The 25,979-nt window shown below is 45.4% G+C and overlaps 1 protein-coding gene across 5 annotated transcripts in view; it reads left to right on the top strand.

Annotated features, from left to right (window-relative positions):
• The window catches only part of BDNF (brain derived neurotrophic factor), a 76,468-nt gene that overhangs the window by 14,148 nt on the left and 36,341 nt on the right, over positions 1 to 25,979 (top strand). The window contains exon 1 of one of the 5 annotated variants that reach the window (XM_082211768.1): positions 17,604 to 17,858. The exons of 3 other annotated variants lie outside the window; for them this stretch is intronic. The gene's annotated coding sequence lies outside the window, so the exon portion shown is untranslated. Of the gene's footprint in view, positions 1 to 17,603; positions 17,859 to 18,158; positions 18,172 to 25,979 lie in introns of those variants that run through there. One more of the 5 variants, XM_082211771.1, reaches the window with a different exon arrangement.

Genomic DNA, 25,979 nt, shown 5'->3' with positions numbered 1-25,979 from the left:
TTTTCCTGGCTATAGAGTGTATCCCCAACAGAAGATTCATTTTGCATCTTACTGTGGTCTCTGCTCCCAGCCTACTTTTACTTTATTTGATAGCAAATAAAGCACTGTGTGTTGAATTTTGCTACCATCTTCACCACTGGGAGGTTTCTAGGAACTTTCTCAGCCTATTGTAATTAAAGATGGTGGTCAGATTTGAGGTGAAAGGTTATATATAGTCTGCTAAGCAGACTAAGAGACCTCACAGCTACTAAATAAGACAAGTACTTTGGGTCTTGTTTGGGGACAGAATCAGCCTCGGTCACCCTGATGGAGAGACAGAGGAAGTGCAACCCTACTGAGTCTGCTCTGTGGCATTTGATACCATTGACCACAGTGTCTTCCTCATGAGTTGGAAGTTTGGGTCACTGTTCTGTCACGGTGTCACTCCTACTTCTAGGGATGGTTCCAGATGACAGTATTAGATGACAGTGCCTCCACACCTGGTAAGTGATCTTCAGGGTGCCACAGGGCACAATTTTGTCCCCAGTGCTACTTAGCATTTATGCAAATCCTCTGAAGGTGTACACTAGATGATATGGGGCAAGGTGACATCCATATGTGGATGACACCCAGTTCTATTTCTCTGTAACACATGAATCAGCGGAGGACATGCACATCTTAAACTGGTGCCTGGATACAGTTAGGTGAGGGTTAATAAACTGTGACCAAATAATGGGGGGGGGGCAGAAACCCTCTAGATGGATAGTCCCTAGGTTTAGGAAATGGTCTGTACCAGCTTTGGGTGGGGTTCCACTCTCTCTGATGAAGAAGGTGCATAGTTTAAGGGTGCTCCTAGAGCCATCACTGTCACTATGGGCCTTGATGACCTCAGTAGCATGGTGCACATGTTACCAAATTTGGTTGTTTTGCCATCTACAACAGTTCCTGGACCTAGTGGTCCATGCAGTAGATAACCTCATATCTAGATTACGGTAATGTGCCACAAGTGAGACTATCCTTGTGCCCGATTCAGAAGCTGCAGCTAGCTGAAAACACAGCTTCTAGGATTCTCAGTAGTGTATCCAGCTTTGCACATGTTACACCAGTGTTGAAATATTTGCACTGGCTTCTTATTAGCTTTCAAGCCAAGTTCAAGGGGGTTTGGGTTGACATTTAAAGCCTTAAACAACTTAGAACTAAGGTACCTAGCAGACTGTACTCACCCACTACAGACCAAGCTGTGGCTTTATGTATTTATTCATTTGTTGCATCTCTATTCTACCTTCCAGTCAACACATAGTAGCATATGTGGTTGTCTTCCTCCCCATTCTTTCCTCACAACAACGCTGTGAGGTAGCTTAAGCTGAGAAACTGGCACTGGCCTAGTGAGTTTCACCCAGTGAGTTTCATGGCTAAGCAGGGATTTGAACTCTAGTCTCCCAAGTCCTAGCCCAATACTCTAACTACTAAACCACGCTTAAGATCTTCTGTAGATTGTATTTTGGTGACAAGCTTTCTTGATGGTAGCAGCCACTCTTTGGCATGTCCTTGCATGGGTGGTTCAAGAGGTGTCCGCATAACAGAGACATATTTTTACCCATATCCATCCTGGACTCTGATTCCTAAATCTTAAAACTTTTTTTCCTTTTACACACCACTCGGTTTTATCAGTGATATACAGTTTTATTCCACTTTTATTTTAACTTTCTTTAAGAAAAATACTTGATGGTTTTATTTTTAAATGAATTTAAGCAAGGCAGTAAATATCACCCTATCAAATAGCAATAGAAGCAAAACTGAGATGTAGCTACATAGAAGAACCACCAGCAGTGATCATATAAGTAATTCATACAAGCATTAGCTACTTGTGATTTTTTTTTTCTCATGAGCCATAAAACATCATATAAATTAATGACCACTTGGGTACAGGATCCTTACCACTTGAGTACAGGACCCTACCAACTGGGAACTTCTCTTATGCTATCCTTTGCTGAAATACGCAGGAGGTTCACAACACCTAGCAGCAGCTACTATTCATTTCGGTGGATTCCTTGTTGCAAGAAAGGCTTGTGGTAGGGACTGAGGAGTAATGCTGCTTATAAAAAATAAAGTATGGAACTCTGAGAGGGAAGATAAGGGAGAAACAACTAATGCATCATAGTTCTTTTTCCTTTGAGCTGGTGCAACTGCTGACAAAGAGAAATAAAAGAGTCCAGTATGAGTGACAATGAGCACGGTAGGGTCACGGCTTCAAGCTGACACGGTGGCCCACAAGAAAGTCTCTGCAAGCGTCCATTTCCCTGGACACTGCTGCTGTGCGGCCCTTAACAATCACTTCTCAGGCCTTTGTCTTCCTCTGTAAACAGCACCCTCAGGAAACTGCAGGGAATGCCATAGCCACACCATCAACTCTCAGTGTCATTCTGCCTCAGCCTGCATCACTCTTAAGGCCCCATCTGCACTATACAGTGGTACCTCTGATTATGAACTTAATTCATTCCGGAGGTCCGTTCTTAACCTGAAACCGTTCTTAACCTGAGGTACCACTTTAGCTAATGGGGCCTCTTGCTGCCGCCACACGATTTCTGTTCTCATCCTGAGGCAAAGTTCTTAACCGGAGGTACTACTTCCGGCTTAGAAGAGTCTGTAACCCGAAGGGTTTGTAACCTGAGGCGTTTGTAATCTGAGGTACCACTGTACATTTAAAGCAGTATCATTCCATGTTAAAAGAATCATGGCTTCCCCCAAAGAACCCTGGGAAGTTTAGTTTGTTAAGGATGCTGAGAATCATTAGGAGACCCCCCCCCCCCCTATTCCCCTCACAGAGTTACAATTCCCAGAGTGGTTTAACAACCAATCCTTTCTCTCAGGGAACTCTGGGAATTGTAGCTTATTGATTTCCACTCACTAAGTGCATCAAAGCAACTAGAGTAACTATAGGTCATATTAATTCAACTCACCTTCCCCTGGCAATAAAGGATCCTGAAATCTATTAGTGAATCCTGTTACAGGATATGACAAGCATAGATCTTTATGGGAATGAATCTAAAGGAAATTATTTTTTGAAACCAGTTTTCCATTATTTCCCCAAAGCAGAACTCCATAAACTTGCAAACTGCCTGGTAAAGTTCTTTGTTCCTTAAACATTAAAATCTCAAATGAAGAATTGAAACAAGCTGAAAGAGGTCAGCTTTCTTAATGCTGGCCTGTATTCCAAACACATTTACAAGATGTTTTATGTGAGCAGCCTATATCCCAGAGTACGTCATCAGAAAAAGCTTCAGTATTTCAAAAATAAGATTGTTAATTGAATACACCTGGTTCTTTTCCTCACCTGTATAAAGCAAACTCCTTTCAGGTTAAAGCCATTTACTTTAAACTAATTACAAGAGCACACATCCCATTTAAATAACAGCAGTCATGCAACATGTGTGATATTCCTCACCATTCAAGAAAATATAAGGCTCATGTATGGTCATCACAGAATAGTTCTGCAGAAGAACTTTTACCATATCAGTTATCATCGCAACGGACTATTTATCACAATAGACACAATCTGGAGCTCCATCGGGCTATCAGCAGTTGGAAGTAGCCCCACTTAAGAACATAGGTAGAGCCCTGTACGATCTAAGGCCTTCCTAGTCCATTCTCTTCTTCTTACAGTGGCCAGCCAGACACCTGTGAAAAGTCCACAAGCCACCTCTGATTCTGAAGTAAACATAAAAGTCAGTTGGTGCAACAGAAGCCTTGCACACCTTTCAGATGCACCAGAGTGGAAAGATTATCCAAGATATAAACAAACTAGATAGTGCCAACTCCACATTTTGGATAGTTGATGACAGGGGTGCCAACTTGAATAAAATATTGGGGGGGGCAAGTAAGCCCTGCCCTGCATAACTGATCACATGATGCGGCGCACGGACACAATTTGAATGGCAATGCCCATTAACTTGGGGGTGGCCCTCAAATATTTTATTGATCATGATAGCCTCATTCAGTTAGGGCATCCTCACCACCACCACTGCCCATTTTCAACCACCCAGAGGGAGAGTGGAAAGCAAGGAGAGGATGCAGCTTTGTCTCGTCACTCTTGGGAGCACTTGCATGGTCAAAAAGCAAGAGAAGAGCAGGTTCCAAGGCAGAGCAACACGGGTCAGAGGTTCCAGGGATCAACAGTGAAGGTCCTGCTAAGCAGACAGGCCTCATCAGATGCCCAGTGATGCTGGCCTTTGGCACAAGCCCTGAATTTCAGAGAATTGCATGAATGCTACCAACCCAAGCAAAGGTGGCATAAAAGAGTTTTGGCCTGAGTGAGGCAGGAAATCTGAACTGCCTCCTGCACCATAAATATATAACAACACACTCATTAATCAACACTATGTTGACTTTTAATGGTTCTTCATAATAAGGCATGTGAAGTGAGCCCTGCTCTGCCCTCAAGTGGATCTGGTAAGAGATGGTGATATGGTTGATAGCAGCATGATAATGACTCAGGCGATCCCATTTTACCAACAAGTTATGACCTTTAGACTGTAATAAGTCTTGCCAAAGGGTTGCCTGGTGGAGAGGGGAAAGGAGCTACTAATTCAGGAACAGCAGGGGGTGGGGGTGGGGGAACAGAAACTCCACAAATTAAAGAAGACAGTATTTTTAGCAGTCTAATCTCTGGTGATTTATGAGCCTTCAAGGCTTTTAAATATCAAATCGCCTGCATTTTCATGAGTCAGTGCTTTATGGTGCTTTTCAATAAAGACCAGCTGCTCTCCAGCAACCCATTGGCCGAGTTCAAGCAATGATGCAGCTCACTGGAGGCCGGTCCATTGAAGCAAATGGGGCTGGCTCTGCTAACCTCAGTCTGTTCTCAGCCAACCCCCATTTGCCTACTTGCTAAACAGACAACCAGCCCAGGGGTGGTACAGCTTGCAGTTTTCCTCCTTCATAGCAATGTTGCCTCTGCAGGGAGGAGTTGTGGAGAAAAGTAGAATTAGTTGGCTGCAGCTGTCATTGGCTCTGGGTAAACTGACAATTAGGCTCCCTGCCTGAATGCCCCACTGCAGTCTCAATGGGCACCAGACACCACTAATTCAGTGTGTGGTGCTGCAGCTGCAGGGATGCTTGAATGCCAGTAAAAGTTGCATCTGTTGCCATTTTTGCTTAGCTTGCTATTTAACGTCAACCCTCAGCAACAGCAACGCTAAACACCACCGAGGCAAGCGCTTCTACGATGCAAATTAGGCACTCCTATAAAAAGAAAAGCTTTGGCTCCAGCTCTCGAGGGCAAACAGAGGCTGTGCAAACAGAGCTGGAAAATAATGCAAAACCCGTGGGTTCCCAATTTGAATTGACATATGCAAAACAATGGAAACATTTGCCAAATTTAACTCAATTAGCAGATTTTTCCTGTTGCTAAACAAGGGTGTGAGTCTGAAGATGGGGTTTCCGTAAATAATAGCTTCTTCACAATGCCAAACTTGAGTCTGTGCCTGAAAAGTGAATGCCAGTTTTGATTCTGATAATCAGATTTCACAGAATATGGAGCTTGCAGCTAGCATTCTGATTTTTGTTGTATCCGTGTGGTGACAAGATCCAGGAAGCAAGGGCAAAGAATACTAAGCCAGGCAAGGTGGATCAGGCAGTGGCAAAAGCAAAGCAGTTCTGTAGCAGGTTCAGCATTGTGTGAAGCCCTGCTGCCATTCAGAGTGAAAAAGCTGACCTCACCCAGAATCACTTGTGGTGGGTGGGTCTGACTTTATCACATGACTTGTTTTCACCTATAGGTGCTCAGAATACCCCACAGGTTTACTTGTCAATCCCTCCTTTCTCTTAAACTCAGTAGTGGCACTGTTGTGCAATGCACTCCTATGCGTGCCTATTCAGAAGTAAGTCCTGCTTAGTTCAAAGGGACTATTCCCCCCCCCCAAGTAAGCAAGTACAGGATTGTAGCCTGAAACATGCTTATGACTATATGTGCAATTTTGTCTGTTTCACAAATTTTTGTAATCTTAATATCACTTCCTCCAAAACTGCACTACTGTCGCACTTAATTGGCTGGAGGAAGCCAGCCTTCATTAACTATTTCAGTTCTTTTCCTTAATGAAAACACACTTGGCAAGTCAATTTTTAACACAGTAAGCACCAGTAATGTCATAGCAGGATATAAACATGTTTTATTGCGCGGCAAAGTAATGCATGTTGCATATATGGGTTGGATATGTGATCACTACTGAATAGGACCGCAGGGGGCAGGGGAGGCAGCTTGGAGAATGCTTCCACGTTAAGTACCAATTCTTCCAAAGATTAGATTTCAGAAAAATCTTTGGGAAAGAATAATGAAAATGAAACAGCTTCTGTCTAGCAATTAGACTGTTCTATGGGTGTCAGATGCCTTCAATTGAGATGATAGATAGATAGATCATAGATAGATAGAGATCTGTTACTCACTCACACTGGAAAAATGACATGACATACCATCTCCTAGGCAACAAGTCCAGTTTGAGGGTACCACAGTACAAGGGTTCTGAATCTGCTTGTATCACCTATTCTAGAATGTGATGCTAAAGAATTATTGCTCAGCTCTGTGGCATTGATACTATGTGACCCCTCAGGGTTCTATCTTGCCTCCCATGCTGGATAAACACCTCTGTGAAATCACTAGGTGAGGATGTCCATAAATTTGATGTGAGGTATCAACTCAGTGATTGATTGCTCAGGCTGAAAGTATGCAGCAGACCTTGGAGCTATATAGGGGACAATGGAATAAAACTGGCTTTCTAGGTGTACCTGATTTCCAGAACCAAGAGGATCCTAGGTTTTCTTGTGACAATGTCTACAGCACATCTGACATTTCATATTAAATCATAGAGATGACTTCAAAATTAATGGTTGCTCCTGTTGAGAAAAGCTAGAGAACATTTGACTGGCCATTTTCTGCTTCCTTTAACTGGAACTGAGCCCGTCTGGGCCTGCCCTGTTTTAGAATGTTCAGAATCTTCTAGAGATATAAAATATTCTGATTCCTTCCATATAAGAATATCAAAGATAGATTTGTTTTTAACCACACTCTTTCATGCATTCATTTGGTTTTACTATCCACCAGCTGTATAGTTAATAGATTGTAGGTCGTGGAAACAAGATAAAATCAAAGAAAAAAAATATGGTAATGATTTTGTTTTATTATACCTCTGAGGGGTTCTACTGTTGTTATAGTCCACTATCAACGTATGAATGAGAAATATGCTTTTGTCTTGCTTTACAAATCAGAACAAAAACCATTGTGGAGAAATCTTAAAGAGTCCTGGGACTTTATAATTTACCCATTACTAGATACCAGTATTAAATGGTCAAACAAGATGACTGGCCACAATGATGGAAAGAGACAATAGATTTGGCCACAGGGGTCAAATGCATCTGCAAGTTTACAGATCAATGGGACCACACAGGAATTCTCACCTTTAGTATGGATTCAAGGGGGCAGGAACCAATGGGGCTGGCATTTGGCCATCTTCTAATGGGTATCAGCAGGGTCTGTATTTTCAGTTAATGGTAGATTCAACATCTCACATATTCAATGAAATGAATGACAGCACACAAATGAGTCATTTTAATAAGGAACCCCTTAGACCTTATGCATATGTAATTCAATATAAGTTTCATCTCTGACCACAAGCCATACACAGTGGCTGAAGAGAACACTGTGGTTTGGATTGGTACCCAGTAGGGTATTTAACTTTTAGCATTCTGCTGACATTTATACTCTGAAAGACAAAATAGTTCCATAATTCTCCCGGGCTTCCTCAACAGTCTCTTATTCATACAACCCACTTTCAGATTTACCAGTCCCCAGCAAGGAGGAACCACTAAGTCCTGAGACAGGACCTGACAGAAATCTATCTCTTTGCCCATCTCTCCATCAGCCTCAGACTTTATAATTCAAATTTGAATGAGGATGGGAAGGAAGAGAGCAGAGGGAAGAAGAGATCCATGTTATATATACTTAATGTTTTGTTCTTAATGTGGAATGAGGTTCTGGAATACAGCTCCCATCCCCCTGGACTATGGGCCATGCTGGCTTGGGCTGATGGGAGCTGGAGTCCAAGAACACTGGGAGGGTCACAGGTTTCCCACCAATAGTTAAAGTCTCTGGTCAAAAGCATCATGGAAAAAAATGAGTTATTGAGGAATTTGAAGGAAGAGGAAGATGTGGCACAGTTCTGGGAAGGAGTTCCGGGCCTAATGGGTAACAAGGGAGAAATATCATGAATAATTCATCAATAAACTCAATAAATTCTTGGAAGGGAAAGAGAAATCATTTCCAGCATGTTTCGACCCACAGTGCAGGAAGAGTTTCCTGATTTCCCACATTTAGTCAGTCCTGAATCTATGAACCGCTTCTTATGAAACATCCTGAAGCAATTTAGCAATAAACCACATATTTTAAATATGTCTAGTCCAATGCAGATAAACTGGGTTGAAAATCACTTGAAAGGCTCGTTGGAAATGGAATAATAGAGATCCAATGGCAGGATTCACCGTATCTCTCTGTGGCTAAGCCTATCTTGTTGGGGCTCTTGTTAACAAAGAGGGGTTTTTTTGCTGCACTTTCTCTCTGTCTGCATGTTGATCTCCCCTCCTGTTATTTCTTCTCATTTTCAGCTATCACCAAGACATGTGGTCAAGATCTCTGGTATTGTTAGCCCAGAGAATCATGAAGTGAGAGGCAGAAATGCACTCAGGTTCTGGACACCAGATACCCAGATACTTTGCTCTCTGCTCAGACACTAACTTTTTAATGCCTACCAGAGCACATGAGAGTAATCCAGTAACACCGGTGAAATTAATTCCCAGTTCTTATGAGTTGTGAGTGCATAGGCACAAGGTATAACTCTGTCACCACTGAAGGATCTCAAACATCAGGAAAGATGACATTGGACCCAACAAACTAAACCTTGCGTCCATCTTATTCCCGGTGCTTTCTGGGTTTGACAGTGTGTGCATTGCTGCTATATTTAATGATAGGCCTTTGTCTCTATATTATCCATTTCTCCTATGTGGTTCAGGGCATCGTTACCCCACATTTTTGCTATGCTGGAACCTTTGGAAGTTTTCCCTCCTTGATAGCCAGAACTGAATGTATGCTGTGATTCTGCAGCAACACGGGAAAAATGCAAATCTGGTATTTGGGGGGCAAAATTCAGCTTCCTAATAATCCCAGCTTTCATTTCAGAAAAACAAGCCTATAGCCCTGTGGGTGCAAAGATATTCTTGAAGGTATGTGGGCAATGCCAGCAAAAATCTCAGAAGCCTGAGAGGTGGCTGAATAAGGTTTCTAGTTGTTGGGGCAAGGCTCCAACCCTATAGATGACTTTATTTCCCTCCCCATGACCAGTGGAGTCACAATACAATCCATATGCATGTCTACTTAAAAGTCCATCCCACTGAATTCACTTATTCCCAGGGATGTACGTATAGGATTGCAGCATCAGCATGCCAAAATTAACAACACAAACTGTGATAAGCTATATGGGTCTGATAAACGTGCAAAATCTGTACAGGAACGTAGAATTTGTTGATGCAGAATCTGAATTGCTTGAGGCAGTTGGGGTTTGAGCATGGAATAAAGACAGGCTGCCTGTAAGAGAGATAGACACTGAGTGACTAGTGCACTTCTGACCACTAATAAAGCACTACGGGCAGCGACAATTTTTTTTTTGGGGGGGGGGTTCTGCTCCCAGCCCACCTGTGCACTGGTGAAACACATATAAGCATGCCCTATTACACACTGCCCCCATTCTGCCTTCTTCCAGGCAGTGGCGTAGCGTGGGTTGTCAGCACCCGGGGCAAGGCAAGTAATTTGCACCCCCTAACCCGGGGATTTGCGCCCCCTAATCCGGGGATTTGCGCCCCCTAACCCTAACCCCCAGATGTTGCACCCGGTGCGGCCGGCCCCCCCTGCACCCCCCACGCTACGCCGCTGCTTCCAGGTCCCAAAGGTCCCACACATCAGCGATCACATGCCACTTGGATGTGCCCAAAATGGCCCCCGCATGTACTGTGAAATTCAGTGTAAAGATACTGCTGTTGGGTTCTTGGATAGCTTGCGACAATAACATGAAGGTGTCCCCACCCCCATTTTTAAAGGGGTGGAAATACCTAGTATACTAAATTCCATGCATTACTTCACCAAATTACTCATCTTTGAAGGAGCCAAGATGCCAAGGTGCACAGTTAAGCTATGAAATTCTCTCACACAAGAAGTAGCGATGGCCACCAAGTAGAATAACTTTAGAAGAGGGTTATATAAATTCATGGAGAATAAGGGAGGCTATCAAGGGCTATGAGCAACAATTACTTGGTTCAACCTCCACTGCTGGGGACAGTATGTCTGTAAATACCAGTTGCTTGGAACCACAAGTGGGGAGAGTGTTGGTGGGCTCAGGGTCTGCTTGTGGGCTTCCCAATGGCATCTGGTTTTGTGAGAACAGGATGATGGACGGGACTTCAGTCTGATCCAACAGGGCTCTTCTTAAGCTCTTCTGTTATCAGTGATGGCACCACTTATAAAATGTTCAGCTTTATTTGATGGATACACACTTTTGGAGGTGCACTTTTAGGATTGGGTTTATGGAGAAATTGGAATAGAGCATTGATAGCATTAACTTCTTGGAAAGAAGAATGATGTGCGTGGTTACTGAAAGCCAGGAGAAAAACGGTTTCAGAGGAGCCACTGAAGAAAATACAGTTTATTTGCAAAAAATATATATGTATATTTCCTACTTTCTTCTTCTTCTTCAGAAAATAATGGCCCTGTTAACACTTTTATTGCATGAGATAGATACTAGGAACAGTGTTGTGTGTCTGTAAGGCATACAGATATTGCAATAGGAGTGGGTGTAGAAATATACCGGTAACTTACTTCATATTAAATGGAAAAAGACAGAAAGGAAGAGGAATGTGTTCATTTAGATCAGTGGAAATCATTGTTTTCATGAAAGACCATTATTTCTGCTTCTCCCTCCCCCTTTGTGATGGTTGGGAAATTAACATTTTGTAGTGGAAACCAACACTTTTATAATATAATAATTCACTGGGCAATGTAGGCCAATGAGTGCAGCAGCAAATGATGGATTTCATAGAATCATAGAATTGTAGAGTTGGAAGGGACCCAGAGGGCCATCTAGTGTGTTCTGCTGAGATTTCTGTGTTGGCTAAAAAGTACAATCTATATGGTGCCCTCCCATAGCTAGCATGTTGTCATACAAGTTAAACTAAATTACGTGCCATGTCTACAAGCTCCATTTTGTGTTGAATAGTTCCATTTCTGATTATTGCTGCTATTATATTTAAATTGTAGCGTGACGTGAGCTAGCTGATTTCAAGCAACTTCCTATTGCTTGTATTTGGGAGTACAGGAGGAGGACAGGAATAGTTGGACATACGTAACTAGGAAACACGCATAAACACAATTAAATATAAAATGCTGCTAGTAGTATTAGAAGTGACCTCAGCCAATTAAAAAGTATTAATGGGGGAAAAATACTCCGGTGTCAAAACTCTGAGTTCATTGACATCACTCTCATTTGTATAATCAGGATTAATTTAGATTTCCTGACAAGGAGAAACAAGAATCCAGGACATTTTCTTGACCTTTTCTTCTCAGAAAATTGGTTTGGGATGAAATCACATTAACCAAACAGATGGTTAAATAGATAGCAAGGAGGTTTGTTTATGTTTTTTAAAAGAGAGAGAGAATCCTAGGAGCCTGTTATAGGTAGATTAAAATGTGGCTCTTTTGAAGGGTGGGGGAAGCTGATGAAGTTTTGCCTTTCTCTTAAAATGTTAGAAATCCATCACCTATAGCCCCACTTTCCCTCTCAGTGGAATAGCTTAAAGTGGCTTACAAACATAAAATCTAACATTAAAAAACAAAAACACGGTGATCCAACCAGTGAAATGCAGCTGTTCACACTAAAACCATCAGCAGCAAAATCATCATCACAAGAACACAAAGAGCAGTGTTTCAAATGGAATGTTTCCAATTGCGAGTAGAAAAATGGATTGGGGGGGGGAGGGTTGACCTAAACTCTTAGGGCAAGAAGTTGCACGTTTAAGGTGCCACCACCAAGGATGATCTCTTGCTCATAGTCACTAATCTTGCCTCAGGTATGTGCAACAAGGATGCAACAACTGATCTTAAAGGCTGGGCAGATTCACATTAGAGGAGACGGTCATTCGGGTTTCTAAGACTTCAGAGGTAATAGCCAGCACTTTGATTTGCACTCAGCAGCAGCTCCACTTAGTACATGTTACAGTGGTACCTCGGATGCTTCAGGTTACAGACTCCGCTAACCCAGAAATATTACCTCAGGCTAAGAACTTTGCTTCAGGATGAGAACAGAAATCGTGCTCTGGCAGCGCGGCAGCAGCGGGAGGCCCCATTAGCTAAAGTGGTGCTTCAGGTTAAGAACAGTTTCAGGTTAAGAACGGACCTTCAGAACGAATTAAGTTCTTAACCTGAGGTACCACTGTATATAGTTTGTAGGAAATGTAGGCTAGACCCATACAAGGGGGAAAGGTGAGGGGAGATAATAATGTTTCAAGAGGGGTGTGGAGGAAAGCTTTAGAATGTATGAAAAGGAAGAGAGGGCTTGGGGAAGAATTGCCCTCCTTCAGCATCTGTGGTTACACTTCAAATTTCCAGTCCAGTACGCTGCATGCAAGGGAGTTAAAGCTCTTTCCAGGCTCGTTTCTAACTCAGTGGGGAAAGGGAGGGGGCTGCTATGGCAGATGCCAAGTCTGGCTGAGGAATTTTCCATGCCCCCTACATTCATCCATCCAGCTAATAGCAAGCAGGTTGCCGACACTGATAACATGGTGAGGCACAGTCAGTATAAGGATGCTGGAAAGGCCTTTAGGGTTGCAAGCTGGTGCTGTGGAGAGGAGAAGGGGGTGGAAGTGGAAGTGGAAGTGAGAGAAACTATGATGTGACATAAGATGCCATGGTTGTCTGTGAGATCCCATGGTTTATAACCATGTTAACCAGGGTTAGTGTTATGTACCACTGAGGTCAGTATGCATTACAGTAGTCCATTCAGCTCTCTGCATCTCCTTTTAAAAAGTAAAAGAAACAACTCCAAAAGTTGCAGTTGGATGTTTATTGGGACACTCCAACATGTCACAACATAGTAATAAGTTTTGGAGTTCTCCCCAAAATCAGGCAAGGTGTTACATAAGGTGGGGAAGGAGTTTAAACATTAGGCAATTTTAGACTTATTTCCAAGGTGTGGCGATTCCGGCCTGCACAAGTCTCTGCTAGGTGCTGCAGATATCAGCTTACATCCCTAAGGTTCTAGGAAAATTCAGCCATGGCTTCTCCCCATTTTGGGGGAACATCAAGCCCAGATCTGCCTCTTATACATAGTTTCCTAGTTCAGCAGGGAGAGAGAGAAAAGTTTAGGTAACAGAGTTGGGTTAGATTCTTGTCTAAGACCTTGGACAGCTGCATCCAGTCAGACTAGACCTCTGGTCTTCAACTACGACCATGCAAAATACATGGTAAAAAATTAAGAAATGGGTCCCCCAAATGCATGTTTGGGCTGAAAGTGTGGCCCGGGCCTGAGAAGTTTGACTTGGTCTTACTTGGCCATTAAGCCCCTCCAGACATCCTTCTCACTGTGCTTTCATGAAGATTTCTGCTCAGTGGGCAACTGTGATCCTGGAGACCTCACATTAACATTTCTCTTTTACAGATGGGTAGCCGTGTTGGTCTGCCATAGTCAAAATAAAAAAATTCCTTCCTGTAGCACCTTAAAGACCAACTAAGTTAGTTCTTGGTATAAGCTTTCGTGTGCATGCACACTTCTTCAGATACCGTATCTGAAGAAGTGTGCATGCACACAAAAGCTTATACCAAGAACTAACTTAGTTGGTCTTTAAGGTGCTACAGGAAGGAATTTTTTTATTTCTCTTTTAGTTATTGATGACTGCATACCTCCATTGGCACTGCTGGGAGGATGACTGGGGAGGGATGGGGAGTAGTGAAAAACAAGGAAGTTTGATTTGAGCCAGGCTCTAGCCCTGCATAACATAAACTTATAAAATATAAACAATTGTACTCTGCACATGCTTGAAGGTACCATTTTCTCACTGCACTACAAACCTGCACACATCTAGGACTGTGGATGGAGTCCACCATGCACACTTCAACAGCCTGGGACTTTCACATCTCTTTTCCTTTTCTTTTTGGCAGTGGTCTCGTGTTCTTTAACACTAGATACCACAGATAGTTTCAAGAGGTGAAGCATTTCTACCTGTCACATACCTGCTTAAAGGCAAATGAAGCCCTGCTTCTTTAAAACAGCAAGCTTACATGACCTGTGGCACCTGATCTTTCTCGAAATCAAACACTTCCCTGGTGCAATTAGAGGCAGGATATTCAGGAGATGCATTCTTGATCACACTGTAAGTGTGATCCCTCTAAAAAGAGCCGCTTGTAGAATTACCTCTTTTGTTCTTATTAAATCTAAGATATATTAGCCATTTCCTTCCTCCGTATTTCCTTCATTCATTCTTTTTCACCATCTTGATGGATTCTTGCTCCCTGGAAGGGGGAGAGGTGCATATGGGATTGTCTGCCTCAAAATAGTAGAGCCCTGCTGGATCAACCAAGGGCAGAGCTAGACTAAAACCCTGCTCTCACAGTGGTCAAGCAGATGCCTATGAGAAGCCAGTAAGGATCTGCTTGTGATTCTCAGCTGCTGGTATTCAGAGGTATATTGCCTCCAGTAGCAGAGACAGAACATGGCCATTATGGCTAGTGGACATGGGTCGCCTTATCCTCCATGAATTTGTCCAATTGCCTTTCAAAGCCACCAAACTTAGTAACTATCACTACATCATGTGGGAGCAGATTTACTATGTGGCTGTGTGAGGAAGCACTTTCTTTTGTATGTCCTGAATCTTCCAACACTCAGCTTTGTTGGCTGGTCCAAAGCACTAGTATTATGAGAGAGGGTTCATCTCTACCATGTCCCCCCCCTTGCTTGTCTTTCCCCCCTAAATTAAGATACCCCAGAGGTTACCCCCTTTCTTTGTAGAGGAGTTGCTCCAACCCCTTCACCATTTTGACTGCTCTTTTCTGAAACGTTTCCAATATCCTGTGTCTCCTCCCTCCTCTTGAAGCTCTGCAATTTCCTTGGCTGGCCTTGGGTCCTACGCAACTTGACTTGAAGAGAGCTGGGCACCATTTTATGTTGTACAAAATACTGTGAGCCACCCTTGCACTGTTGACTTTGCTTGGCCTATCCGCTAGTTTACTAGTTCCAGCTGAGGCTGCATACTGGGTGCTGTAGTTAACCCTTCACAGTACAGTGGTACTTCGGTTTTTGAACGTCTCAGAAGTCAAATGTTTCGGTTTACGAATGCGCCTCGGAAGTCAAACAGCTTCAGTGGAGTCGTCCCCCCCCCCCAATTTTCTCTATTGAATTTGCAGGCCACCCTTTGCACCTCGGTTTTCGAACGTTTCGGAAGTCGAACGGTCTTCCGGAACAGATTATGTTCAAAAACCGAGGTATCACTGTGCTGCAATTCCCAGCACCCCTTAACAAACTACAGTACCCATAATTCTTTGAGGAGGAATAGAAATTGCACCTTAAAGGTATAGTGTGTAGATAGCCTAAGACTGACGTTTGCATCGCTGTCTGTGTGATGGGCCTGGGAGATGCTTTAAGAGCCTTGATCTGCAATCCTGAACCCCTTGAAATTCCTAAGGACATGTAGAGGACTGCAATGAGGACCACATTTCAAGATCGTTATGAAACCAAAATCTTTGGCAGCACAAGCTAAAGGCACAACTGCAGCACCTTTTTAGGAAAGGAAGAAAAAGCATGGATACTTTACAAAAAACTAAGTGTTTCAGCTTGATGGTGATGATATCTTTTTTAAAAAAATTGTCTCCCGCCCACCTGACTGGATTGCCCGGGCCACTCTGGGCGGCTTCAGCGCTTCCAAATCAATGTCTCCTTTTCGCAAGGTAGGGAAAACCCTCTTCCAGAGTTTTAAGGAGAAAGCGAAACAAGTGACGAGGGAGCATCATCGAGCACGTGCCAGGGGCGGCAACCGGAGGCTGGCAGCGATTTTTCCTTCCCCCGCCCCCCCCCTAATGGGAGGCATCCTTCGCCTGCGTCGGGATTGCGGTTCCTCGTTAGTGCTGCCAGCGGCGTCTCCCTCGGAGAGGCGGGCGGGGCGTCACGTGACCTCCACGCATGGCGCGCGTGGCTTCCCGTCCGCACATCCCACCCTAGCGGCGCTCCGGAGGTTTCGATCCGGCGCTAGGCTGACCCGAGGCGAGCCGCTGATAAACAATGCAATCTCTCCGTCCGGGCCGAGATCAAAGGAAGCTGCTCAGTCGCGTGTGAAGGGGCGGGGCGTGTGTTGCAATTATTAACCTCCGCCACGCAATTTCCACTCGCAATAATTTAATCTGTGTTGGCGGCATGAACGGGAAAGAGCTGCGCGCGCGGGAGGGGACGAGTTGCAAAATTTGGGCAAGTAGTTGGGGGGGGGGTGTCTCTTTTCTCCCTCTCGCTTCCCAAAGCAGCCCCGCAGGAGCCCACTTGGGGTGGCTGGCTTTTGCAAGGAGGCGCGCTTTTGAACCAAAAAAATAAAAAAAGTTTTGCGGGGCTTTGTTGTTGTTTTTTTAAGCGAAAGGTGAGTTTGGGGTTGCGTTGCTTCTGCCTGTCTGGTTCTGTCTGCGAGAGAATCCGCCGGCTGGCTGGATCGAGCACGTTTGCCCGCTGCGTGTTCTCTTCGAAAGTGACTAGTTGTAACGTTACCCGGAGCCTTCATTAATAAAGAATGTTTGTTATTATCTTGATTGCATTCTTAATAGGCAGACTATGGAGAGGTCAGTGAGGGAGCTATATTTAAATGGATCTGGTTTGTTTAATGCACGAACAAGTAAGCCAATCTTTTCCAGCTTTTTAAGGGATTTCGTAACATTTCGAGAGGAAGCCCCAGTTCCCTGGATTTTTAAATTGCTATTAAAAGCCAGGCACTGGAAGGGGGGAAATAATAAAATTCTGTTATTGGTATTCTACCCATCTCCTCACCCAACACCTTTCTGTCCAATCCACTTACTCCGGAGTAGTCCTATTGCATTGCGATGGGGGGGGGGGGAGGCTTGAGCATGACCAGCCTGCGGATGGGTCTGGCTCAACTAACCTGGGAAGGCATAAGTCTCTGCGATATGCGTGGCTGTTACTGGCTTTCATTTGTTATTTGCAACTTTGCTTCGCGATAAGGCGTGGGGCTGGGGTGGGGAAGCGATCTGGGTGCCTAGTCCAACCCTTCCTTCCCTAGAGAGATCTGGTCGGCCAACCCTACCCAGGCAGGGACAAAAAAGTTTGTAGCAGGCGAAAGGGAGCCCTCCCCTTCTAGGGAGCAAACAGCGTTTGCCGTCCGGCATTGGGATGGGGTGGGAGAGGCAACGCGGTTCCTTTAAAGCGGGCACCCCAGTCCTCGGCGTTCCTGCTTGGAAGCGGCTTGACCAATCGAAGCCCAAACGGAGATCTAAATAATTCCTGAGTGAGCAGAAGCCAGCAACGGGCGGTGGGGGGGCAGGCGGGCTCGTGCGAGAGAGGCTCCTACGCCAGCCCCCCCCCTCCGCCCCGCTGGGGGGGGGGAGAGGAAGGGAGAGAACGAGATCAGAGGCTCCCCACCACGCCGCTGCCCTCCCACCCTTCATAAAGCTTTGATGAGACATTCGAGCTGCTCGCCTCCTCCTGTGTTTCTGGAGCTGCAGGAGGCGGCTGCAGGGACTGGACGGCTGGGAGACGATGTGACTCTCCGGAGGAGACCCCAGCAGGCTTTGTGTGGACGGCAAGGTAGGGACGGGGCGGGGGGGGGGGAGAAAAGTTGACTCGAGCCGAGCTGGGTGGAGAGAGAGGCGCCCCGGAAAGGGGCAGCAGCAGGGGCGCCAAGCAAAGCGGGAGACGCGAGAGGGCGTCGGAAGGGGAGGGCTAGGGAGCTGCGGACCCGGGGCTCCGGCAGGACCCTGCCGAGGGGTGATTCCCTTCAAGAAGCTGATGGAGCGCCGGGCGGGTGGGAGGATTGGGAGCGAGGGGATCGCGGCGCCATACGCCCGTCGGGCCCGTCCGCTTCCTCGGAAGTGAAGCCCGAGAGCGAGCGCAGCCCTAGGTAAGCGTGGCCCAAACGAGGGAGGTTTGTTGTCCGATCTGCCCCTCTCGGGTGGCGCCCCCAGAGCACCAGACACCTGCTCGCTTCGCGGCTGGCAGGGACTTGGCGCCCTCGCTGCCTCCGGGGGTGGCCGCCTCTGGCCAGGCTATGGCACGACCTCGCTTACCAACGCGCGCACTTAGTTCTCGCTTGCTCGCTGCCTGCAACTTGCCGCGCACTTTCCTCTGCAGAAAGCCCACCCGACGGAGGCGGTGGGTGTCCGAGGGCGGCAGGAGAGAGCGAGCGAGGCAGGCGCGCCGCTGGAGCCCACTCGCTGGAGCCCAGGCAAACAGGCAGGGCTTCCCTCGGCTGGTCCCATCCGACGGTACGTGGGGAGCCCCTCGAGGCTGCAGCGCAGCGGAGCGGAGGAAGCGGGTTTGGGGGCGGCTGGCTGCCTGCCGCGCGATTACTGGTGGGCGAGGTAGGGGTTCCCTCCTTTTAGGGCAGCCTTCTTAAGACTGCAGCTGCGGGTTTTAGGAAGGAAGGGTGTGTTTTTGTGACGGGGGGGCGTGTCCCCCCCGTCCAAACCAGCAAAACAACCCAAGCAGCGCTGCAATTGCGATACTCCTTGGATATTTGTGGTGGTCTAGTTGTGTGGAGCGAGTTTGTTCGGGTGGTGGTTTTGTGCGTTTTTAATGGGACAGGGGGCCCTCTGCTGGTCAGAGAGAGAGGCGCAGCGGCTCAAGGCCCAGAGGAGAGGGCGGGATTCCAGAGCAAAGCGCCGCCGCCAACCTCTGAATGGGAGTGGGAGGTCTTCTGCTCCACGCAGCTGGGCTAGGTGGGATCATCCGCGTCAGGCTCGATGCGTCTTACATCGCTGGCTCGGAGGGGCCTCGCATCCAGAGGGGGATTTCCTTGTGTAACATGATGTGCTAGAGGAACTTTTTTGCATGAGCACTCCTGCCCAGATGAGAGCAGCCAGGGCGCGGGGAACGCTTCCTGATGACAGCAAAGGCAGGCAACTGGGCAAGGAGGCAGAGAAACGCTCTAAGCGACGGAGACCAATCTTGTATGTGTGAGAGATGTAGGAAAGCCAGGGAAATGGGTTCCTGCTTGGAACTTTCTCTCTCTCTCTCTCTGAAAATTACTGGAGATCAATCTTCTTTTAATGCAATGCCCACCCACCAACGTTTATTTTAATGATTAACGGGAGGAAGCTGCCAAAATATTTGGGTACAGAAATGAGCTTGCAAGCAAAGAATGCAGTTCCTAATGGATTAAACGGAGGGGCGGGGAGAACATGGGGACAAAAGTGAATCTGGGGGAGCTGTTCTTCACACGGATTTGAGAATTACGTCTAGGCTGCAGTCATTATATGGTATTATACATGGTAGTGAACTCACTCGGCTTAACTTCTGAATGAGCATACATGGGGATGCACTTTTAGATGGGGAACTGTGGGTTTCTAGATATGGACTGCTGCAGTGGCCATGATACCTGGGACACATGGTAGGCGGTTCCTTAGGGCGAATATGGTGCTGCCCCACCATCCTCAGTCCACCTTCAGGGGTTCCACTGCCTGTCGCCTTCCTCCACCTTTGTCTCAGCATTGCTCCATGTAATGCAGGGAGGGGGATGGGAACAAAACAAGTATTAGTTGGCTCTGGCTCCACCAGCCAATGGTGGACTCCCTGCGTACAACCCTGCTTGTCCCAATGGGCACCAACCAACCCTGGACTCTGACAGGCTGCTGGAGCCCCACCAGAGACTTTGAGTCCAACAATATCTGGATGGTCAATTCCAGGGTAGATAAATTTATGGATAAGACATCTATTTACACACATTAGCTATGATAGCTTAGTGGAACCTCCATGTTTCAAGGATCAGGATGCTTCGATCAGGATGCTGGGGTGCATAGATTTTAACCTGCTCCAGGGAATGCAAGTCTGTTGCAGCTAATTGCTTGGGAAATGAGTGACATAGGTTTGGCTGTGTGCAGTGGTGGCTGCATGGTCCGTCTCCCCACCAGCCCAAGAAACTGGCCATGTTATTAGGAGTAATTCCCTCTAGCATTGCCTCAAGTTCCTTCCATCACTGTGATTCAAAATCTAACTTGAGTGTCATCTCCTGGAAACAAAAAGTTTCACTCATTCTTCAGGGTATGTAGAGATCTATTTATGACTTGGGCAACTTGACGTTGTTGTTGTTGCTGTAGAGAGAATTAGGATGTGTGGCAGCAGCAGTGGGGATGCATAACCGCCTAGGTATGACACACTGCCAGAGGTTATAAATGGAATGTAACGGGAAGTTACTCTGTTGGCTGCAGCTCAGAATTATGCATCTGCACAAGCCAGCAAGGCTCAGTAAGTGAACGGAAGGAGACACTTGTTGAAATGTAACCTTTACTGGAATTTAAAACACGCCGGTTACCATAACTGGAATTCCAGGGCTATAAACTTATTTGTCTTTTTTGTCTACTTCGCTAGACGGAAGTCTCTCTCTCTCTCTCTCTCTCTCTGTGTGTGTATGCTTTCTATAAATTATTAAACTCCTTTTATATTGTGCGTTCAGTCGGTGGATGGGGGGAAACAACTTAATAAAAACAAGCAATCTCTATATATTTCTGCAATACTCACCTGTGCATTTCATCCACTCATTGCAAGAACAGAGAATATTCATTTCCTATTCGTTGCTTTATCAGATCTGCAATAATTTGTGATCCCAATCTTATCACAGTGACCAGGATTTAAAGAGATCCATATGGCTGTCTAAAGTGGTCTTGTGTGCACACAGTGATTCCCCCCGCCCCATGGTCCCTTGACCTTCTGCAGCGTCTTATAGTGTGTGCACATCCACACCAGGGCTTGCTGTGGAAAGGGAGAGTCCGGGAACGCTCAGTGCACAGATGGCACTTCGAATCCTGTCCATTATTTGAAAGTGTTCATCCCATTCATTTCCATGCACCTTATCTACATGAAAGTTTAGTTAGTACTGTAACAGAACTTGGGTCTGCCATTCTCTTTCCCGCAGAATAAGCACTTTCCATTTCAACAGGGGTTGTGTTGCTTTGGCCATTTGAGAATCTGGTTGTTTAAGATCTATTTTGAAAACTCAACTTGCAACCTGGGGATTCATAGGTTAGTTAAGCATTGCATGCATGACAAAGCATAACTGAGGACCACAGATTAAGCTCCTGCCACCCCAGTCCTGAATGTGGAATGAAATCCTGTTATTTTAAATGCATCTTGGATTCAAGTAAGTTTGATTAGGATCTTGCTGACATACACATGAAACTGTTTGATAGCACTGAGTAGCATAGAGGATTACGTACACCATCCTAGTTATTACCACAACTCTCTTAGCATTCGTATTTGGATCTCAAACATGCGCAGCAGCAGAATTAGGCTGCTGTGTCAACAAGACCTCATAATGCATTATAGCACTTCACTGTGCTTGAAACACTTCATATACATTGCCTTGAGAATCCTTACGACAGCCCTGCCCAGTAGATCATTATTATCCCCATACTGTACTGCTGAAGCTGATAATAGTGGCTTGCGTAAGGCCAGCCTTCCCCCACCAGGTGCTTTCCAGATGTTTGGGATGACACCTCTGTGCTGTGCTGCCTGGAGCCTGATGGGAGTCATCATCCAAAACATCTGGAGGGCACCAGGTTGAAGAAGGCTGCCTAAGACCATTGAACAAATATGTGGCTAAGGTGAGATTTGAATGATGGAGAGGGGGGAACCAATTAAGTGCATGTTTACCCAGAAGTAAGTCTCACAATGCTTAAAGGGGTTTATTTCTCTCTTCCCACCAACCATCACTGCTGTGGATCGCAGCTGCAGTCACTGTCCTCATCAACTTTCTTTAATTTATGTTAAAGTCAGTGCGTCTTACTTTCAGGTAAATACAATTCTTCTTATGCTACAAGTCACCTAAATGAGGTGCTTTTGAAAATGCTACCCAGTAATTATTTTCAGATGTCCAAACAATGAATGAACTATTTGGCAGCTTTGTTGTGTGCTATTGATTGCTCTAATTCTTCAATTTTTTATAAGATTAAAAGAGCAATGTGTTACAACCACGTGCATTCTTTTTTCCCAGAATTGCCATTAGCCTCTTGCCTTGAACGTTAAGGGTTTTTCTTTTTTCCAAAAGTACTTCTTTTAATTACTTTGTTTGCTATACATATTTTTTTTTAGGTTATTACCGTTTTGAGATCAATAACCATTACTTATTTATGCTTCTAGTAACTGAGTTTTAATGTATGCAGAGAATCTATCCTGGTAGTATACATCAAGTACCTGTGTTATCTTTAATTCATGGATTGATAAAAATACTCAGAATTGAAACCATTGTGATATTTATAAATGCACGTACACACGGAGGCAATGGTCCAGGCTGTGTGGCATGAGTAAAATAAAAAGATAATGATGATTACTTGTTTGTACTGCCCCATTGAGTGAATTTCATTGAGCCACTGACTGGCAGCATGAATGACAAGGCTTACTATTTCACCTTCAGTAGGCATGTGCCATCTATTCATGTAACTTCAAAGCAGCAATACTTTTAACTTAAGTCTATTACTATGATTGAATCTCACACACCAGTTTTCCTGAGCACAAAAAAATTGTGGATAGCTCCTATTAATTTGAAATTATATATACATAATTCCTTTATATGTCCTGAATAACTGAGGTTGGCTCCTAAAAATCTGAAATATCTTTCTGACTCTTAACTTTGGTCCTCTTTTTATGTGCTTAGGATGACACCGTATTGGCCTAAATATGAGCCTCACTTCCCCCCCAAATTCCGACTGTGAAAAGTTAAAGTGGGGCTTATATTCACAACCTTACGGTATGCAGCCAGGAGTGCAGGGCAGACAGCAACAGGAGCGTGGCAAAGTGGTGCCCGCTCTGCACATAGTCCCTGTCCTCTCCCCCAAGACTGGGAAGGGAGATAGCGATGAAGGGGAAAGGCTGTTGGAAATGCAGCATGCACCCCCCCACCTCCCAATATGCAGCCAGGAGCAGCAAGGAATGGAGCAGCTTATATTTGGGTATTTCCCCCCCTCCAATTTTAAAGGTGCGGCTTATATTTGGGCCAATATGGTATTTTATTCATTTCTCTGTAAAAATTTATATCCTGCCCTTCCTCCAAAAGGATCCCAGGGTGGCAAATATCTTCAATAAAATACAATTACAGTGGTACCTCGGGCTACATACGCTTCAGGTTACATACGCTTCAGACTCCACTAACCCAGAAATAGTACCTCGGGTTAAGAACTTTGCTTCAGGATGAGAACAGAAATCGCACAGCAGCGGTGCGGTGGCAACAGGAGGCCCCATTAGCTAAAGTGGTGCTTCAGCTTAAGAACTGTTTCAGGTTAAGAACGGACCTTCGGAACGAATTAAGTACTTAACCCGAGGTACCACTGTAAAAGTAATTTAAAAACTTCTAACAAAAACTAACACATGTAACTAAAGCAGAAATGTTTTCAGCAGACATCTAAAGGAATACAATTATGGCAGCTGCCTCATGTTTGGAGACTGGAAATTCTGAAGTACAGATGTTGCCATACGGCAATCCCTTAAGTAAACTGGTCCCAAGCATGTAAGGGCTTTATATACCAGTAGCAGCAACTTGAACTCGGCCCAATGGCAAACTGGCAGGAAGTGAAGATATTTGAGCACAAGTGTAATATGCTGATGGACATGGGTGTTGCTGTGCTCTAAACCACTGAGCTTCTTGGGCTTGATGATCAGAAGGTCGACTGTTCAAATCCCTGCAACAGGGTGAGCTCCCATCGCTCTGTCCCTGCTGCTGCTGCCAACCTAGCAGTTCGAAAGCATGTCAGTGCAAGTAGATAAATAGGTGGGGGGGGGGGGAAGGCAAACGGTGTTTCCATACGCTCTGGCTTCTGTCATGGTGTCCCATTGTGCTAGAAGCGGTTTAGTCATGCAGACCACATGACTCGGAAAGCTGTCTGTGGACAAACGCCTGCTCCCTTGGCCTGAAGTGAGATGAGCACCGCAACCCCATAGTTGCCTTTGACTGGACTTAAATGTCCAGGGGTCCTTTACCTTTTTACCTTTATGCTGATGGACTCTACCTGACAAACTGTCAGCAATCACCCTGGAGCATTCTGCACTAACTGCAGTTTCTGGAGCAGACAAAAGGGAAGCCCCATATAGAATGCATTGCAGTAGCCCAGTCTTGAGGTTTCCAATTCCTGAACCACTGAGGTTCCTAGTCCAGGAACGATTGCAGTTGCCTAACCAGCTGAAGCCTGTGAAAAGCTCTCCTACCCAACAAGGTCACTTGGGTCACTCTACTGACAATGCTGGATCCAGGAGCACCTTTTGGGCTGTCTTCTGGAGGCGCCACAACCACACTCACTGCAGGCAGTCAACTACTTTCTTGGACATGAGAACCATCCATTAGTTATCAGCATTTCTGGCAGATGCCCATAGAATCCCTGCTGAATGATTCTGTGCAGTTTTGGCACAATCGCCATCACCTTGTACATTGATACGGGTTGGATCTATTCTTCATCTTACCTACTAGTTTCCCAGTGTGCCTGGTCAGGATTGGCATCTGGTTCTGAGTAAGCCAACTGAAAACTAATCCAGTCAAGGCTGAAAAACATCTGATAATTTGCAAATGCTATAGCTTGAGAGACAAGGGAGAAAGAAGGAGAGAGACACACACAGAAGGGTCTCACACATTGATTTCAGATGTAGATGTCTGCAAAGGGTGCAACATGCATGCACACTGGATCGAAACTGTTTCACAGTGATTTCATCTGGATCATCTGCAATAAATGAGTAATGAAATGGTATTAATTCTGGAGTACACTGCTAGTGTGGAAGTAACCATCCCTTGCTCACTCATGTTTCTGTCTTTGTGAACTCTTATGTGCTGTCCAGAGAAAGTTTCTGAATAAAGGCAGGCCTCACCACTCACATCGTCTCTCCCCATATCTGGAATTGGGGGTGGAAACTGGTGTCAGCAAGTAGGGAAGAAACCCTGGAAACTGCCTTATGCGGAGTCACGCCATTTGGCCATCCAGTGCAGCGCTGTTTACACTGGCAGGCAGCAGCAGCTCTCCAGGATTTCAGACAGGGGTTATCTACCAGCCCTGCTTGGAGATCTTTGGTACTGAACCTTGAACCATCTCCAGGCAAAGCAGTTGCCCTAAACTGAGCTATGGCCCTTCCTCATTCATCTCCAGGGAACTACCTGAAGCCTATCTAGCAGCACAGTTTGAATTCCCTCAGAAACGGCTGCCTTCTACTCCTGTGAGCTTCTCAAGCTACAGTTCACAGGGTTCTTCTTTTTTGAGGGGGGTGATGTTGTGCTTTGGGTGCATGGTGTGTATGAGAACTAAGAGAGGATTTGAACCCTTGTCTGACCCTCAAGCCAATACACAGCCTCATAGGAGGTGCATCATGTCTTGTATGTGTGGCAGAAGCTGTCTGTGCTTGAATCCCCCCCTCTGTGCAAATGGCCCACCCTGGTGCCCACCGTGCCTGCCCTAGGCCTTGTTGCCTATAGTGTTAGGCCTGTCTCTGATAAAAAGGATTGGGGCCTGCTCTGAAAGAACAGAGGAAATACAACTCTTTGGGTTCAGGCCAGTATATCTCACTCAGGGCTGCAGATAAAATCGCTACTTAACTCTCAATATGAGGCAATTGAAAAAGAGCTGTTCACTATTGTTTATTTAATGAAAAGAGATAAAAAGAAAGGCCTTTTCTTTGAGATTCAACAACACGGAACAATTTTCCCTCTGTAGTACTGCCACTTAGTGTTCAACTTCACTGAAT

Source organism: Podarcis vaucheri (genome assembly GCF_965113315.1).
Source record: "Podarcis vaucheri genome assembly, chromosome: 1".
NCBI classification, from domain to species: domain Eukaryota; kingdom Metazoa; phylum Chordata; class Lepidosauria; order Squamata; family Lacertidae; genus Podarcis; species Podarcis vaucheri.
The sequence above is the reverse complement of the archived record's forward strand: the minus strand, read 5'-3'. Positions and strand labels throughout refer to the sequence as shown.